This window comes from Elephantulus edwardii, unplaced genomic scaffold (assembly GCF_000299155.1).
Source record: "Elephantulus edwardii isolate Elephantulus edwardi_28Jun2011 unplaced genomic scaffold, EleEdw1.0 scaffold00005, whole genome shotgun sequence".
Classification (NCBI taxonomy): domain Eukaryota; kingdom Metazoa; phylum Chordata; class Mammalia; order Macroscelidea; family Macroscelididae; genus Elephantulus; species Elephantulus edwardii.
The window spans coordinates 36,358,326-36,376,916 of record NW_006399755.1 but is presented as its reverse complement, the minus strand read 5'-3'; positions in this window follow the sequence as shown (position 1 = coordinate 36,376,916).

Here is an 18,591-nt window from a genome sequence, read left to right as displayed (position 1 = left end):
TCTACTGAAGTGGCCCAGCTTTCCACAGTGGAAGCAATTCTGACCTCATTTATTACCTTTTGGTGGCACTGCTTATGAGTAAGACTTCCTTTTCCTGACACAAGCCCTAAACTGGCAGCAATAGCTGCCCCAATAATTTTGGCCATTCTCTGGTCTTTTCTCTTCCCTCTATATCCCAGTTGTTAAAAGGGGGAAAAATTTAAACAAATATATAACAAATAATTTTGAACAATATAATCTTTTAAGCTTAAGGCTAGAAATAGTAACAATATGATCATTTCCAATCCAGAGATACATGTTCCAATGCAGTTCCTATTTTCCATAAATGGTTTTGGTAAGAAGACTATTGAAAATGTGGATACATTTCCACTATTCCTCCTCCATGCCACAATATAGTGTTATTAGCATGAGCAGTTATAAATCCATTGCCATCCTTACTCCAACTTAATTTTTTTTAATTTAAATTTCTTATTAATTTCAGTGAATATTTACAGAGGCTTTGGATTTCCATTCATTCATTGTTGCTATTGCTAGTTATTTTAGTATGTCCTGTTTTCTGTGGTAACTCTGTATGAAGGACGTCTCTCAGTGTTTCTTGTAAGTCTGGTCTTGTTTTTACAAACTCCCTTAGTTTCTGTATTTCTGGGAATATCTTGATTTCTCCTTCATATCTGATGGACAATTTTTCTGGGTACAATATTCTTGGTTGGCAGGAAGACTCTCTACAACATAGATTGGCACAGTGACTTTACTCATGAACTAGATAGATAGAGCATGACAGAGAGCTTGAGGATGACACAAGTCAGGACAAGATTTTAAATGTAACTTGGTGTTCATAGTATCACTATGATTCCTAGTTGACTAGACAGTACCTAACAACACAACAACTTGAGAATGAGATAAAAATACTTTAATGGACACCCAAGTTCATTCACCTTAAAAAGGAAAAGTCTTGCCCTTTTCTCTCTCTCTCTCTCTCTCTCTCTCTTTCCCTATTTCTGCAAAATTTTTTAAGGAATAAGTCAGCACTTCAGACCAGTTCAAAATGGTTCAGCCAGGAATGATAGAAACCATATTATATAGCAACAAAATTTCTTGTGCTTTTAATTTTGATACTAATAGTAAACAAGGACTAGCATACCAGTCAATGAGAGTCGCCAAACCACCGATTATGTATTCTGCCCTCATTTCTGTCAGTCATGACTGAACAATTCCAACCAGTTTCAAACCTTAATGACTTCCAGTTTGTACCATTCATTTGATTAATTTTGTTTACAGACTTAATCTTCATAGTAAAATGTTTATTTTTAACTATATCTGTAGTCTATAAGAAGTGGTGTTGTTAACCCAAAGGTGGCTCCTCTCTTGTGGTTGACATTTACCAGTGGTTCTCTAGGTGAAAGATGAACATTCTTCTGGATGATTTATGCTCTCTGGAAACTTGCTGGAGGGTAATCTATGAGTGAGTTCTGACTCTGTGGAAATAAATTTGAATATTGAGTGATATTAATATAGACAAAAACTTTGCTTGGTGATTATAAAAATCTCTTTTTTGAAAGTGATTTATGAGCATATTAGGCTTTGTTGAATATGACAACACAGAGAATAGTTTTATATTCTATAAAAAAGCATCTTCAAGTATCTTAAACTCAAACTCATTGACTTAGAGGCAGAGTTGACTCATAGTTGACTCTCCATTGTATTTTATTGCTCTGAGGTTATAAACGACATGGGAGGAGATTGTCTAGCTTTCTCCTGATGAGTCATTAGTTAATTCAAACCTCCAGAGAGGTACAGCCTATGGATTAGTGGTGAAATTCCTTGTGGCTTAGGCCATCAGAGCACAACTGAACAACATATGTTAAATATTTTTCTTTAACATTATAATCAGGATATTTTTATCTGGCCATTTTCTTCCAAGGAAAGTTTGAACCTCTTACATTTCAATGGCTTTTTCGTCTCTTCTCTTTTACAGAACTATGATTGACTTCTCTTCCGTTTCCTATGTCTTTTTCTGAGGAATATATTTCTTTAATTTTTTTTAGATAGGAAGTAAGACTCTATTATTATTATTATTAATATTATTATTATACCTATGCATTTATAGTTTCATTTATAGCCCACACAGCTTTTCAGTATTTTCTTCTAAACAAAGCTATTACTTTGGAGACTTTTAAATCTGATCTTTAGTTAATATTTTCCCCCTGATCCTCATTAGAGATGTATTCATTTATTTTGGAAGAAAAACATTAATATATTTATTACTTAATATTTTAACCAAAGAATTACACCTTTTTATATAAACTTGTCCTTATTAACTTCTATTAATCCTGCAGGTTTGCACTTAGCTAAAGTGATGCTAAAATGGAATACATCTGTGTTGATATGTGGAAGTCCAGGAATGGCAATCTCCATGCTTGAGCTTCACAGGGAAACTTTTTCCTATGAAACATTGGAAACACCCTGAAGAACGCTATCCTTCTGAATTCTTCTAATTATAGGATACATTTGAGGAATTCCTGAGACAACTATTCTCTCAGAAGTAAAGAGGGAAGTGTAAAACAAACATACCCCAACATCTCACCTTCATTATTTGAAAGGAAACACTCTTAGAGATTTCTCCTGTTATTAATTTTTCTATTACATGTTATTTAACATATTCTATCTAAGACCATAGTGTTCCCTGTACCTAAAAGTTTTCTCTTTTTTTTTTAAATTTTCTCAGACATTCCCATAAAATGCGCTTCTTGGCCATTCTACTAATTTCCTATGGCTCCAGTAGATTTCCATTTTTAATGTGTTGCAGTTACTAAGGTCAGAAGTTCTAGAGATCAAAGTGTTGGTGGAATTATTTTCATTCTGGACATAGCAGGGAAACATTTGCTTTTTCAGCTACCAGGAGATTCCTGGAGTCGCTCACTCATGTTTCCTTCCTTGATCTTCAAAGTCAACAATGTGATATCTTCCAATTCCTCTCTCACATAATTTTATTACTGTTGTCATAGCTGTCTTACTTGACCTTATTATTCCTCCTAGAAGAACTCTTGTGATTATCAATCTCAAGAAAATATAATTTCTGATAAGCAATCTCTCTCCTTGAGTATTAATATTTTAACTTATTTGTACAAGTATCCTTTACCATTTAAAGTAACATATTCATAAATTCTGAGGATTAGGATGTGAACATCTTGGAGAGGGTTACTATTCTGTCTACCACAGCTACAAATGCTTTCCTCTGAAAGCAATGGAGATAGCCATTTTACTGTGTATTTTTTAAAATGCGTAAACTGTTCTATTCTCTTTCTCTACTATATTGAGCAAAGATATGAACTCATCTTGGCATGACCTTAGGGTTTTGAATTTGGATTTTATTTCTTTTACTGGAATCTTCTGTTTCAAGAGACTTGCTCTAATACATGTGCCCCATAATAATAATACATGTGCCCCATAAGAACTCAAACCAAGTAGTCAGGCACTTGTCAACACACTTAATATGGGAAGTTAGGGAAGATTTAAACACTGTTGAAAATGTTTTATTAGGCTTCTCAGCAGGTCTACTTGGTTTTATCAATCTCTTAGAACATTACTAACACAGTATTACCTTTATTCTCTACTTGAGGAGCTCTGATGGTGCTGTGGTTAAGTAATTTGCTGCTAGTCAAAAGGTTAGTTCTGCAAAATTTACTAATCATTTTATGGATAAAAGATATAATAATCTGCTTGTTATAAATATTATAGCCATGGATACACTGTGGGTGCTTCTAATACACTGTCCTATAGGAAAACTTTGAGATTGGACTTAGGTATGGATTTTAAACTCAATTTGTAATACAACAAGGCCAACTAAATTTTTGCTTCTGGCTATTATATATACTTGTGTGTAACTTTTAAAAGTAAACTATTCATATGTTTTACTTCCTTTCACCTATTAAATGAGGATAATAACATCTACCTTAAAACTGTGTTATAAAAATCTATTGAAATGGCATAAGTTTGTATTGCCTCCTATAGAATACAGAGTAGAAATTGAACAAGTTCTATTAATCCTATCGGTATGGATTGAAGCTTGATATCAAGAAAGCAAAGATTCTCACCACTGGGCCAATTGGCAGCATCAGTATGGATGGTGAAGAGATTGAGATAGTTAACAGTTTTAGTTTACTTGGCTCCACAGTCAATACTCCTGGTAACAGCAGCCAGGAAATCAGGAGACAAATTGCATTGGTAAAGTTGGCTGTGAAGGACCTCTCAAGAGTACTGAAGAGCAATGACGTCAGGCTGGAGCCTAAGGTGCCCCTGATCCAGGCTGTAGTCTTTGCAATTACGTGCTATGCATCGAAGAGTTAGACAGTGAATAGGGATGACAGAAAGAGAATTGATGCCTTCGAGTTGTGGTGCTGGAGAAGAACAAATAGGTTTGTCCTGGAGAAGGTGAAAACAGAATATTCCCTGGAGTCAAGGATTCTGAAGCTTTGTCTGACATACTTTGGGCATGTTGCAGGGAGGGACTGGTCCTTGGAGAGGGACATCATGTTTGGGAGAGTAAAGGGACAGCGTAGGAGAGTAAGACCCTTGATGAGATGGATCGATTCTGTGAGTGGAGTCATGGGAATAAATGTGTTTGAGACAGTGAGGTTGGCACAGGATAGAACAGCGTTTAGGACTCTTGCACATAGGGTCGCTATGACACATAAAAACAACAGCAATAGTTTATATTGTTGTTTTATATACAAACATGATACTAAAATGAAAGAAAACATGGGAGATTAGGTTTGAAAAGTTAGATGTTGTTGTTGCTGTTGTTATGTGCCATTAAGTCAAATGTGACTCATAGCAACCTTATTTCTGAATTTTGCCCTGTTGTCAGCCAATTTCACTGCCTCTAACACACCTACTCTCATTACTCCATTAGTGTTTCAATCCATCTCATCCAAAATATCCCTCTCTTGTGCTGTTCCTCCAGCCTTCCAAGCATGATGTCATTTTTCAAGGACTGATACCTTCTGGCAACATAAATATGTGAGAAAGAGCTTGCTTCAAAATCCTTGCCTCTAAGGAATAACTTGCTCTTACCTTCTCCTGGACAGACTTATTTGTTCTCTAGGTGGTCCATGGTATGTTTAATACTCTTCTCCAGCACCACAATTCAAAGGCATCCATTCTTCTTCTGTCCTCCGTAGTCATTGTCTATTTCTCTGAATCAAAGGAAGTAATTGCAAAGACCATGGCCTGGATCAGATGCAGCTTAGTTTCTAGACTGATATAGTTGATCTTCAGCACTTTGGAGAGGTCCCTGACAGCAAATTTCCCCAATGCAATTTGTCTTTTGATTTGCTGAGTGTTAATGTCAAGAGTACGGATTGTGGACCCAAGCAAACTGATATTGTTAACAATCTCAATCTTTTCTCCATCTACCATAGTGATGATAATTAGCCCAGAAAGCATCTTCAGAAAGCAATGTTGTGTCATTTGCATAACACAGGTTGTTAATGAGTCTTCCTCCAATCCTGATGCCACACTCCTCCTCAGATAGTCCAGCTTCCTAAATGATCTATTTCACATATAGATAAAAAAATGTATGGAGAAAAGATACATCCCTGACCCACTCCTTTCCTGCTTTCCAACCATGCAATGTTTCCTTGTTCTATTCTTCCTGGTCCAAGTATAGGTTTTCTAGCACAATCAAGTGTTCTGGTATTTCCATTCTTCTCAAGGTTAGCCACAATTTGTTGTGATTCATATAGTCAGGCAATATATTTGCATGATCAATGAAACATATACAGACATTCCTCTGGAACTCTCTGATTTTAGTCAAGATCATTCTAAAAATGGCCACAATTCCCTAGTGCCATGGCCTCTTTTAAATCCGACTTTTACATCTGTCGATGCAGAGTTCCAGTTGTTTTTGGAACAGTGAGATAAGGCTAGATTAATCCTATGTGACCCAATGACCAAGTACCTGCAATAAAATTTTAAGCTTTTACTCAACATCTTCGTCTTAAATTATTGAGAGTCTTGAAGAGACTTTTTTGAAGAATATGAAATATCTCATGGACTGCCAAGAGAACAAACAGATGTGTCTTAGAATGGGTGGAGCCAGAGTGCTTCTTGGAGGCAAAGATGCTAAAGCTCCATCTTTCATACTCGGGAATACAGCTAGGGAAATCTATTCACTGAAATAAAATCTATCAAATGGGGAAATGATAACCTCTTCAGCAAATGGTGCTCACAAAATTTGACTGCTACCTGCAGAAAGCTGAAACGGGATCCACATCTCACACCATACACAAAAATCAATTCAAGGTAGGTCAGAGACCTGAGAATAAATTCCAAAGCCATAAAGTTCATAATAGACAAACTGGGATCATGCTGAGAAAGCCTAGTTTATGGTATAAAAAGTCTGCCAAATACAGCCAGAAATGTACAATCTGAAGAGGATATAATTGATGAATGGGACCTTCTATAGATTAAATTTTGTGTGCACCAAAAATTTTCAACATAATGAAAAGAAAACCTACTGATTAGGAACAAAAATTTGGCACTCTCATCTCAGATAAGAGTCTCATAATGAAAGTTTACAGAATACTCCTGGGCCTCCACAAGAAAGACTGATAACTCAATTACAAAATAAGTCAAAGACAGGCAAAAAATTTTCACAGAGGAAGATATTTGGCTGGACAACAGACATATGAAGAAAAGCTCCAAATCACTGACAGTAAGAGAGATGCAAATCAAAACCACAATAAGGTGCCCTCTCATTTTAACAGCAGTGTCAAAGTTTAACAGGACAGCAAGTAATAAATGTTGGGGAGGATGTGGCAACGTAGGAATACTTATACATTGCTTTGAAAGGCAGTTGGGTGTCTCACTCCAGTCAGAAAAGCAAAATTTAACGAAACAGCAAGCAACAAATGCTGGAAAGGTTGTGGAGAAACTGGAAGCCTTATTCACTGTTGGTGGAAGTGTAAATCATGGGTGGGAGTGCAACCATTGTGGAGGGTAGTATGGCGCTTTCTCAAAAGTTGCAAATAAAGATACCATTTCACCCAGAAATTCCACTACTGGAATATACACCAAAGAGACCATAACCAACATCCAAGCAGATATATGTACACCGTGTTTATCAAGGCTTTTTTCACAATAGCAAGGAGTTGGAAACAACTTAAGTGCCCATCAACAAATGAATGGATAGAGAAGCTGTGGTATATTCACACAATGGAATACTATGCTGCATTGAAAAACAAGGAACTCATGCAATATTATTCAAAATGGGTGACCCTAGAGGACATTATGCTGAGTGAAATATCTCAGTCACAAAAGGACAAATACTGCATGGTGCCACTGTTGTAAAATAGGACTGACCATGTGGTTGGGAGAGACTAAGAAATATGGGTTCAATGATGTATACTGCATTGAAACAGATGAGGGAGAAAACTGTTTAAAAGGGATATGTGATTAGGTATTTTTGTCATGACAGAAGTCCAGAGAGAAGGCTGTGGAGTGGAGTGGAGTGGACCTGGGGGAGGGATTGTAAAACAATGAAAGAATTTGTCTTTCACTTTTCCAAGAGGGTAGTGTACTAGGGGGGGGTGAGTTAGGAGGGGGAAAATGTGCAACAATGAATGAATGGAAATCCAAAATCTCTGTAAATTTTCATTGAAATGATTAACAATTTCTTTTAAAAAGCTGAACATAGAAATTCCATATGATCCAGTTATTCCATTGCTTTGGAATATACTCCAAGAAATGAGAACTTAGGATCAAACAGACATTTGTACATCAGTGTTCATAGCAGCCTTATTCACCATCGCAAGAACATGGAAACAGCTCTGATGTTCAGACACAAACCAAAGGTGTTTCTTAAAAAATTGTGATTTCAGCAGTTATTTCAAGCCGTACAAATCCCAATTCTACACTTTCTCTAAAATTCATCCACAAGATGCTCTGATAGTTTCCTTCTCTAAGTAATGCCAGTTGGTTTTTTGCTTGGCTTTTTTTTAACCAAGATAACTAAGGGTGCACCTGACCCAAACCAAGGTATACTTGTGAACATTAAACAATGTACAAGGATGGTCAAAGAAGAATAGTTACCTTTGAATTGTGGTGGCAATGAAGAATGTTGAATATAACCTGACCTTCCAAAAGAACAAACCAATCTATCTTGGAGGAAATGCATCCAGAGGGCTCTTTAGAGGCAAAGATGATGGCACTTCATCTAATATACTTTGACATTTTCTCAAAAAAGGCCAGTCCCTGGAAAAATGCACCTTGCTTAGAAAAGTAGGAAGTCAGTGACCAAACAATAGATCTTAAAGATGATGATGGTTTGACATAGTGATTGTAACAATAGGCTTGATCACAGCAGAAACTGAGAATTGTACAGGGTTGTTATTAGAGTTGACTTGATAACACCTATGAGCAATAAAAGTAGTGTGTAGTCTAATAACACTACATGCTGACAAATGAGTTTATGAGACATAATTTAGATACTATTACATTACTTATTTCTTTATGTGCACATTCACTGATGTTTTTAAATGACTTGGTTAAATTTAAAAAGACAATTTTGAGACTTGATCTGTGATCCCCATTTCTTCTTTATACAAATTTTATGTCAGAAGATTTTATGGCTAGGAAAACAAAACTAAAATTTTTCCAGGGTGTTAATGTTTCATATCTGAACTTCCCTGATAGCTTTAAGCTCAGATACGATCAGTTTGCAAGTCAAAACAAAACTTAAGCAGCTACTAACTCATCGTGGCCTTAGAAAAATTGTTATGTTCTGATGTTTGCGTAACAAGTTAAAACCAACAAAAAGATTCTAAAATCAGGGCTTATGTGGCAATTTGTTGATGATGCATGATACAGAACATGAGAGACCAGTATCAGAGTATAGTTCAAGGCATCACAGAAGTGACTGGTGATCATATTAAGAGGTGGCTGGGGAAGGGAAGATTTGACCAGGTAGCCAGGTGTGCAAGGAATGGAGATGTAGCAGGGTAAAGGTAGAGACTAGTCATACTTGACACAGAACAGAATGCATTTTTATTCTGCAGCACAGTGTGAATTTTGCAAGTCTGGCAGGATAGGATAATTTTCGTGTGGGATGATAACAAAGGTATTGCAGAAGGCCACCAATTAGATTCCTTCTGATATAAGGAAATGTTTTTCACAGCTATTTATACACATGAATTCTACTTGGTTAGAATCAGAGATAATCAAAGATAGTGTTATCTTGTTCACTCTTAGTGACAGATTAACGAATATGCAAAATAAGCACCCGCTTAGGGCCTCAACCAAGCAGGAACAATAATTGCTTAAAGCAAAGATCCATAGGTGTCAAGAAGAAAAGACACAAAGGAAAATAGGTGCCACAGTAAAAAGGAACTAGCAGGATACTAAAGCAGTTGAATCTGTCTTATAAATTTGCAAATGATGACAATTCTGTTTTCCTTCTCATTTCATACCAACCAAGTATGACCTCCAATTTAGTTGTGTATTTTCAATCACATAATAACATGCCAGTAATATTGCAAAAACATGACTCATACTGTAACTGGTCCTTTGCAGAGCAAAGCAAAATACATCTTTAAATTTAGTATGCCTTTGTATTTATACCATATCCTTTTTGATTGCCCTTGACATTATTGGTTATTGTAGTAATCATTAAACTGTGAAGAAGCAGAATCAAAGGGTGGAAAGTGAATGTTCAAGTTTTAAACTATTCTTTCAAGACAAAAAGAATTCATTGAGGAATAATAATATTAATTTTATAATTAAGATGGACCTGATTTAGGCCATGGTCGTTATTATCACTTGCTATGCTGTTGAGATCTGGAAAATGAATAAAAATGACAGAGGAAAAAAAATGATACCTTTGAGGTATGGTGTTGGAAAAGAGCATTGAATATTCCATGGCTTGAAAAGAGAGGAAAAAAGACCAAAACAACCAAAAACCCAGATATATCTTGGAGAAAGTGCAGCCATTGTGCTCCTTTGAGACAAAGATGATAAAGCTTCATTTCATACACTTTGGGCATGCTACTAGGCTATTCATTGGAGTGGGACATCATACTTGGATGACTAAAGAGAGGAAGATCCTCAATCAGGTGGATTGACACAATGATTGCAGCAATAGGCTCAAGTGGGTCAGATACTGTGAGGATAGAAAAGGGTTGAGATGTTTTGTTCTGAGGGTTGCTGTGAATCATAGTCACTTGTCGGAACCTTAAAACTTCTCATTTAGGGTTGAATCATTTCAGAAAGTACCATATCTTCAAATACCACTGATAATGAAGAAATAAATTTAAGCTACACTGAAGTTATTGGGAGGAATAGAGGAAGTCAGGAATTGATGGAATACTAATTGCATTGTTTAAACAAACAAATGCAGCCCTGGACATGTTCACCAGCCTATGTCTGGAAAATTTAAAAGACAGTTACTTGGTCAACTGACTGGAAGAGATTCATATTTGTTCTTATTATTAAAAAAATGTGATCCAATATAATGTGGAAATTAATTAACAATGCCACAAATATCTTATGCAAGTATAATCTTGCTGAGGATTATTTAAAAATGACTGACTGAGTTCATTTGAGAAATTCAAGCTGGATTCAGAAGAGGTCATAGCACAAGGTTATATCATTGTTGATGTCAAATGGGTCTTGGCTGAAAGTAGAACATACCAGAGAGATGTTGATCTGTGTTTTGTTGACTATGCAAAAACGTTTGATTGTGTGAATAATAACAAATTATGGAGACCATTGAGAAGGATGAGAATCCCAAAACATTTAAATGTACTCATGAAAACTCTACACATAGACCAAGAAGATGTTGTGCAAATAGAACAGGAACACTGCATGATTTAAAATGATAAAAGGCGAGCATCAAGGTTATATAATTTCTCCAACCCTATTCAATCTGTGTATTGAGCAAATTAGCTGACAAGCTAGACTACATGAAGAAGAATGTGGTATAAGGGTTGGAGGAAGATTCATCAATAATCTGCATTATATAAATAACATAACCTTTTTTGCAGAAAGTGAAGAGGACTTGAAAAATATGCTACAGAAAATCAAAGACTTTCTATATGTATTAGAATTCAACATCAAGAAAACAATTTCACCACTGGAACAATAAGAGACATTGATAGAAGGAGAAAACGCTGAACCTATTTGTTCTCCTGACAATCCGTGGTGTATTCGGTACTCTTCTCCAGCACCTCAGCTTAAAGGCATCAGTTCTCCTTCTATTATCCTAGTCATTGTCCAGCTCTCTGATGCATAGTAACTGACTGCAAAGACAATAGCCTATATCAGGAATACCTTAGTCTCCAGACTGACATCGTTGCTCATACTCGAGAAGGTGAAACCAAGCTGCTCCTTGGAGGCAAGGATTCTGAGGCTTCATCTGACATACTTTGGGTATATTAGAAGAAGGGACCAGTCCTTGGAAGGGTAGAGGGACACAGAAAGAGAGGAAGAACCTCAATGATAAGATTGATTCAGTGACTAGGATAATGGGTGTAGGTATGTCAGAGACTGTAAAGTTGGCACAGCATAGAGCAGGTTTGGGGGCTGTTCTTCATAGAGTCGCTATGAGTCACAAGCAATTCAATGGCACATAACAACAACCACAAATGTTAAACAAGTAACTTGAGAAGTTGAACTATATGGAAAAGAATGTTGCATCAGGATTTGGGGAAGATTCATCAACAATGTGCCTTATGCAGATGAAATAATCTTGTTTGCAGAAAGAAAAGAAAACATGAAATACTTAGTCACTGATGTTTTTATTGCTGTGTACCATCCAGTCAGAGCTAACCACAGATGACCATCCAGAGGATTTTCAGAAATAGTTTAATCACAGGAAAGGAGACTATCCATCTTTCTCTCATGGAGCAGCTGGTGGATTTGAGTCACATGCCTTTGGGATGCCAGCTCAGCTCCTTACTACTAGGCCACCAGCACTTCTTTACTAACTTATGGACAGTTCTTACAATTAGGAAAAGTAGAAGTATTGATTTTCTTTTCTAACCATGTTGTGAAACATACTCAATTAATGCATCATAGACACATACACTTAAATTATAAGTGTTTTCAAAAGCATTGCTAGCGATCAGAACAAAATGGAAAATAACACAAAAGAAATTGAAAACATTGTTTAAAAACCTGGAAACCCTGATGTATGCATTTATGTTGGTGATATGAAGTAATGTATAGCAGCAATATCACCAAATAGGCAACTTTTCCAAGATTCAGAAGTAAATTTAAAGACATACACCAATATATACCAGTCTTTAAGGAATAGTTAGATCATTTAAGAGAAGATTTTCAAAGCATTGCAAAAGAAATAATGTCAAATACTGCTTATCAAGCAGTTCATCATCACAGAAACATTAGAAAGAAACAAGCAAATAGTAAGAGATCTCCAAAAGTACCACAGAGTTGCAGAGAAAAAAGAAAAAGGGGCGGGAAAAAAGCCTAGTTGCATATCACATTAACTTTGACACACTTGGATAATTTTTGAGAAGAAAGGCAGTGTATGAAGTTCTTCTGAGGTGATTCCTTCCTTAACAACATAAATATATACCTGATGAAAAATAGATGAAGACATTAAAAAAAAATTAGACCAGGCTTACCATGACGACTTAAATACAAACATTTATGGAGAATTTTTAACATTTTATTTTTACAGAACAACAAATATTTAAAAAAACACACAAAGAAAGGTAAACATTACTCATGACGGTATTGTACTATGCTGTATAGAAGTTCCCTCTCTTACTGACTCACTGATTTACTGTCATTTAGTTGGCTCTGACCTAAGATTTCTTCATTGGGTTTCTGAGGAATTATAAAAAAGATTGTCCATCTTTCTCGCATAAATGTGGTTTAAATAACCTGGAGACATCTGGCTTTTAAATTAGCACAGCAACTCATGATGGGCTCTTCTGCCATAGCTCCCTTATTAGAAGATACAATGTATAATATTGTAATATTTCATCATACTTTTTTCTTGATCAATAATTTTTTTCTTTAGCATCTTTTCATGTATTCACTCATGTATAATTACAGAATTTATTATTAAGCAAGTATAGAAATTAAAGTGTGTGCCATTGACAGCAAAATTGGTAAAAGTCTATTTGCAGTTACGGCTGTTCAATAGAATTTTAGCTTGACTGTTGTAATCATCAAGTTCATCAGTAATTTTTATTGTTGTACACTATGGAAAGACCGTGTCCTGGATCAGGTCCACGTTAGCCTCTAGACTGACATAATTGTTCTTTAGCACTCTGAAGAGGTCCCTGACAGCAGATTTTCTTAAATGCTGCAGACTTCATTATGGGTAGCATCTCAACTTCAAGAAAACAAAGATCCTCAGTACTGGGACAATAGGTAACATTATGATGGACAGTGAAAGGACTGAGACTGTCAACACCTTCATCATCTTGGATCCACAAACAATACACTTAGTACCATAAATCAGGCAATCAGGAGATGTATTAGACTGGGAATGTCCGTAGTCAGGGACCTCTCTATATTATTGAGGAGTAACAACATCAGTTTGAGGACTAAGATATACCTGGTACAGACCATGGTCTTTCCAGTCACTTTCTATGCATCTGAGAACTGGAAAAGTAATAAGCATGACAGAAGAATTAAAGATTTGGATCTGTGGTATTGGAGAAGAATGCTGAAGAGCTCATGAACTGTGAAAAAACACAAACAGAAATGCATTGGGTACAGTGGAGCCAGAGTGCTCTTGGAGGCAAAGATGAAGAAGTTTTGTCTTACACTTTGGCATCTTGTTAGAACTGTTTATTTCTTGGATAGGCATATCATACTTGAGAAGGTAAAGGGACAGTGAAGGAGAGAAAGACCACAATCAAGTGTATTGACACAGTGATTGTGACAATGGACTTGAGTGTGTTAGACATTGTGAGGACTGTGTGGGATAGGAAAGTGTTCTGATTGGTTTTTCCTGGGTTGCTATGAACCATTCTGAACTCAACAACAATGAACAACAACATGTGCAGTATTTTCCTTATAGACAAATATATTGAAAAATTTTGGTATCTTACATCCACTAAACTTTTAATAATCCAGCTCATCTCATTCCAATAAAATAGTATATATCATATTCACATTCAATTGTGAATATTATAGTTACAGTTTTTTTAAAAAATCATGACTTGAGTAGCTAAGACACACATTTACATAGTGTGTGTGTGTGTGTGTGTGTGTGTGTGTGTGTGTGAATTGCCTCATGCCTAAGAATTTCATAAAATGGCATATAATCAACAGACAATGGTGATGAAGTAGGAAGTTCAAGTTGCTCTGAAGGAGTTGGTAAAGAACAAGACCCCAGGAAATGATGGAATACCAATTGACATATTTCAACAGAGAGATGTGCTCACCAAGTTGTGTCAATAACACTGGAGAACAAGTACCTGGTCAACTGACTGGAAGAGATCCATATTTGTTCCCATTCCAAAAAAAGGGTAAGGTGACAGAATGTGAAAATTATTGAACAATATCACTGATACTAAATGCAAGCAAATCCTGCTGAAGATTATAAAAAGGGAAAAAAAAAAAAGAGATTGAAATAGTACATTGTCAGAGAACTACCAAAAATACAGGCCAGGTTTAGAAGAGGTCATGGCACCAGAGAAATTATAGCCAATGTCAGATGGATCTTAGATGAAAGCAAAAAAGTTTCTTTGTGTTTCATTGATTATGCAAAGGTATTTTGACTGTGCGGATCACAACAAATTGTGGCTAATATTGAGAAGAAAGGGAATCTCAAAACACTTGATTGTGCTCATGTGAAACCTCAGCTTGGACCAGGAAGCAGTCATTATAACAGCAAGGAAACACTGCATGAAAATCAGGATAAAATTGGTCAGGGATGTGTCTTATCTCAATAGCTTTTTTATCTGTATGATTTGGAACAGATCAACTGGGTTGATGGGCTCTCCGAGGAGGAATCAAGATTGGAGAAAGACTTATCAACAACCTGCATTATGCAGATGACACAACCTTGCTTACAGAAACTGAGAAGGATTTGAAGCATATTCTGTAGAAGGTCAAGAACTGAAGACAAGTATGGATTGAAGCCCAACATCAAGAAGACCAAGATTCTGACTACTGGGTCCAATTGGCAGGACCATGATAGATGGAGAGGAGATTGAGGTTGTTAAAAATTACAGCTAGCTTGTCTCCACAATCAACACTTTTGGCACCAGCAGTCAAGATATAAAAAGAAAAATTTTTCTGGAGAAGGCTGATGTCAGAGACTTCTTGAAAGTGCTGAAGAGTAATAATGTCAGTTTGGAGACTAAGGTACACCTGATTCAGGCCATAGTCTTCACAATTACTTGCTATGCATCAGATATCTGGGCAATTACAAAAGATGACAGAAAGAATTGGTGCCTTTGAGTTGTGGTGCTGGAGAAGAGTATTAAACATACCATGGACTGCCAAGAAAGTGAACAGATTTATCCTGAAGAGGGTAAAATCAAGCTTTTCTTTGGAAGTAAGGATTTTAAAGCTCCTTCTCACTTACTTTTGGGGATGTGGCCATGAGGGACCAGTTCCTGGAGAAGAATATTATCCTTGAAAAGGCAGAGGGAATGTGCAGGAGAGGAAGACCTCGGATAAGATGGATTGGCGCAATAACTGGGATAATGGGGATAGGTGTGTCAGAGACAGTGAGAATGCCTCAGTATAGAGCAGCATTCAGAGCTGTGGCCCATAGGATCACTATGAGCAGCAGGTGACTCAATGGTACATAACAACAAGAACAATAAATAACTCGTATATCTCATCGACTTGCATAAATAAGTGGATGACAGGGCTCCCCATATTTTTTGTTCTTAGACACCCATATCCTTTAATTTGGCATTGTCAACTATCATATAATTGATTTCAAACCAGTAATCAGATAAAACAGTAAAACTGTCTCACAGTCTGTCTGTAATTTTTATGGGGACAGACAATCCTAACTTCCTCCTAGAAATTAGAACCACCATCTTTTCAGTCAATAGTCAAGGGCTTAACCACTGCACCACCAGCGTTTTGGGATTGTTTGTTTGTTTTTTTCCTTGTGTGTACTATCAAGGCTGATCTGACTGACCCAGGAGAAGATTGTCCCTCCTTCTCCAGCAGAGCAACTGGTGGATTTGAACTGCAGGCCTTCAAGATTTCAGTGCAGCTTCTTGCCACTAGACCACCAGAGCTTTAATGTGACCGTAAGTGAGAGTGATACTTACATAATTCTATGGGGCTAAATATGGGGCAATGACTACAATTTGGTTTTTTTCTGTAAGTCTGAAGATAAAAATATTAATTTATATTTCTTAATTTATATTACTTTTTCTCACATTCTTTTTAGGTACTAGAGGGGAGGAAGGAAAATTTGCTTAATCTGTATTTAGCTCAACTCCTTTATTTTCAAATTAGTAGCATGAATCAGAAAAACATTCAATAACTTGCCCAGAATCACATATATAATCATAGAGAGAAGACTAGAACTCATAATTGCTGACAATTCTTTTTCTAGTTCCTAGGAACCTACCTCTGATATAATGATTGATTTCTCATTTTTGAGAACCTGAGCCTACACCTATTTCCTTTCTTGATAAGAACTACTTTCCTTTTTTCTATTGCTAAAGACAGATTTATAGACATTTATGCTTTATTCATTTAATATTGGAGTCCTATAATCTGATTTTTGTAGTTTTCCACCTTTGCTAAAATTCCCAGTGGTTGCTAAGCGCTACTCAGTTAATCATGACTCATACCAACCCAACGAGCAACAGATTTCAATCTTGCCTTATCCACATCATTCTTAACCGTCTCTAATATGCTTGAGTCCATATCAGTCACTGTGTCAGTCTATCTTATTGAGGGTCTTCCTCTCTTTCTCTAACTCTTCACCTTTCCCAACACGATGTCTTTTTCCAAGGACTAGCCACTCCTGACAACATCCACAAAATAAGTAAGACAAAGTTTCACTATCCATGGTTCTAAAGAACATCCTTTTTGCACTTACTCCGAGACAGACTTGCTTTTTCTTTTGGCAATTCCTAGGATATTTCAGTATTCTCCTCCAATAACACAATCAAAAAGCCTCTATTATTCTTCTGTCATCCTTATTCATTTTCTAACATTCAGATGCGTAACAAGAAACTAAAAACATTATGGTTTCAATCAGGTACCCCTTAGTCTCCAAACTGACATCAAAATGTTTTTTAGCATTTTGGAAAGCTCTTTGACAGCAAATTTTTTTCAATACAACGTATCTTATTCATGATTTGCTATGATTCACCAGCTAAATGTTTTTGCATGATCAATGAAACACAAATACGCAACTTTCTGGTGTTCTCTGCTTTTAATGAAGGTCTATCTGGCATAGCAATGATATCCTTTGTGCTATGCCGTCTTCTCAATCCAGCTTGAATTTCTATCAGTTCTCTGTTTATGTACAGTTTGAGCTTTTTTAATAAACTTCAGCCATTTTACTTGCATATGGTATTAATACTTTTTTACAGTGATTTTTTTTTATTACTTACATCATTAATTGAGGTTCCATGCATCGTTCAAGATTTTCCCCAGAGTCTTTCAGTGTTGCAACAAAATTACCCCTCAGAGATCCCCAAAGCAGTTCTTTGTGATAACTAAAAATAAGCTTAATATTTGTAATTCATAGTTAGAAATCAGACATTTAGAGTTTATGGACATATTTTTATCTCAAAAAATATACATTGTTCTCAACAAATGAGAAACTTTTGTTTATTGTTATATATTATTTTACTGTCACTATTCTCACACAAACACACAATAACAAAATAAAATAGAGCTAGAAAATAATTTAGAGTTAAGTATTGCTATTAGAAGAATAAGAGATGTATTTAGGCATCTCACTTTGTTTAATCTAAATATTATGTCTTAATGGTCAATTTTCTGATGGTAAAAAGTATCTTTTGGCTATCACCCCTCTTTAACAATTACAGTGAAAAAGATAAGCAGGTATCTTGTGATTTACTAGTTACAACAAACTAATTCAGAGGAGAAAAAAAAGATCTACTTTCCACTCCACTTTGCCATTGAAACAAATTGTACACTGACTTTCTTTTTCTATCTGTCAAGTTCCTGCCAACACTGTCAATCAGGAAATTTTAAATGTTTTAGACATAGTAATGTGCAGGCTGGATTTAGAAGAGGTCGTGGTACTAGGGATAGTATACCTAATATAAGATGGATCTTGGCAGAAGCAGAGAATACTAGAGGAATGTCTATCTGTGCTTCATTGAGTATGCAAAGGCTTTTAACTGGGTGGATCACAACAAGCAATGGTTGACTCTGAGAAGAATGGAAAAACCACAACATTTGATTGTGCTAATGCGAAACCTATGTTGTTGTTGTTGTTATGTGCCATCAAGTCGTCTGCCACTCATAGCGACCCTATGTACAACAGACCTAAACTCCACTCTGTCTTGTGCCAATCGTGCTGTCTCTGACACTCCCATCCCAATTATCCCAGTCACTGAATCAATCCACCTCATAGAGGGCCTTCCTCTCCTGCGC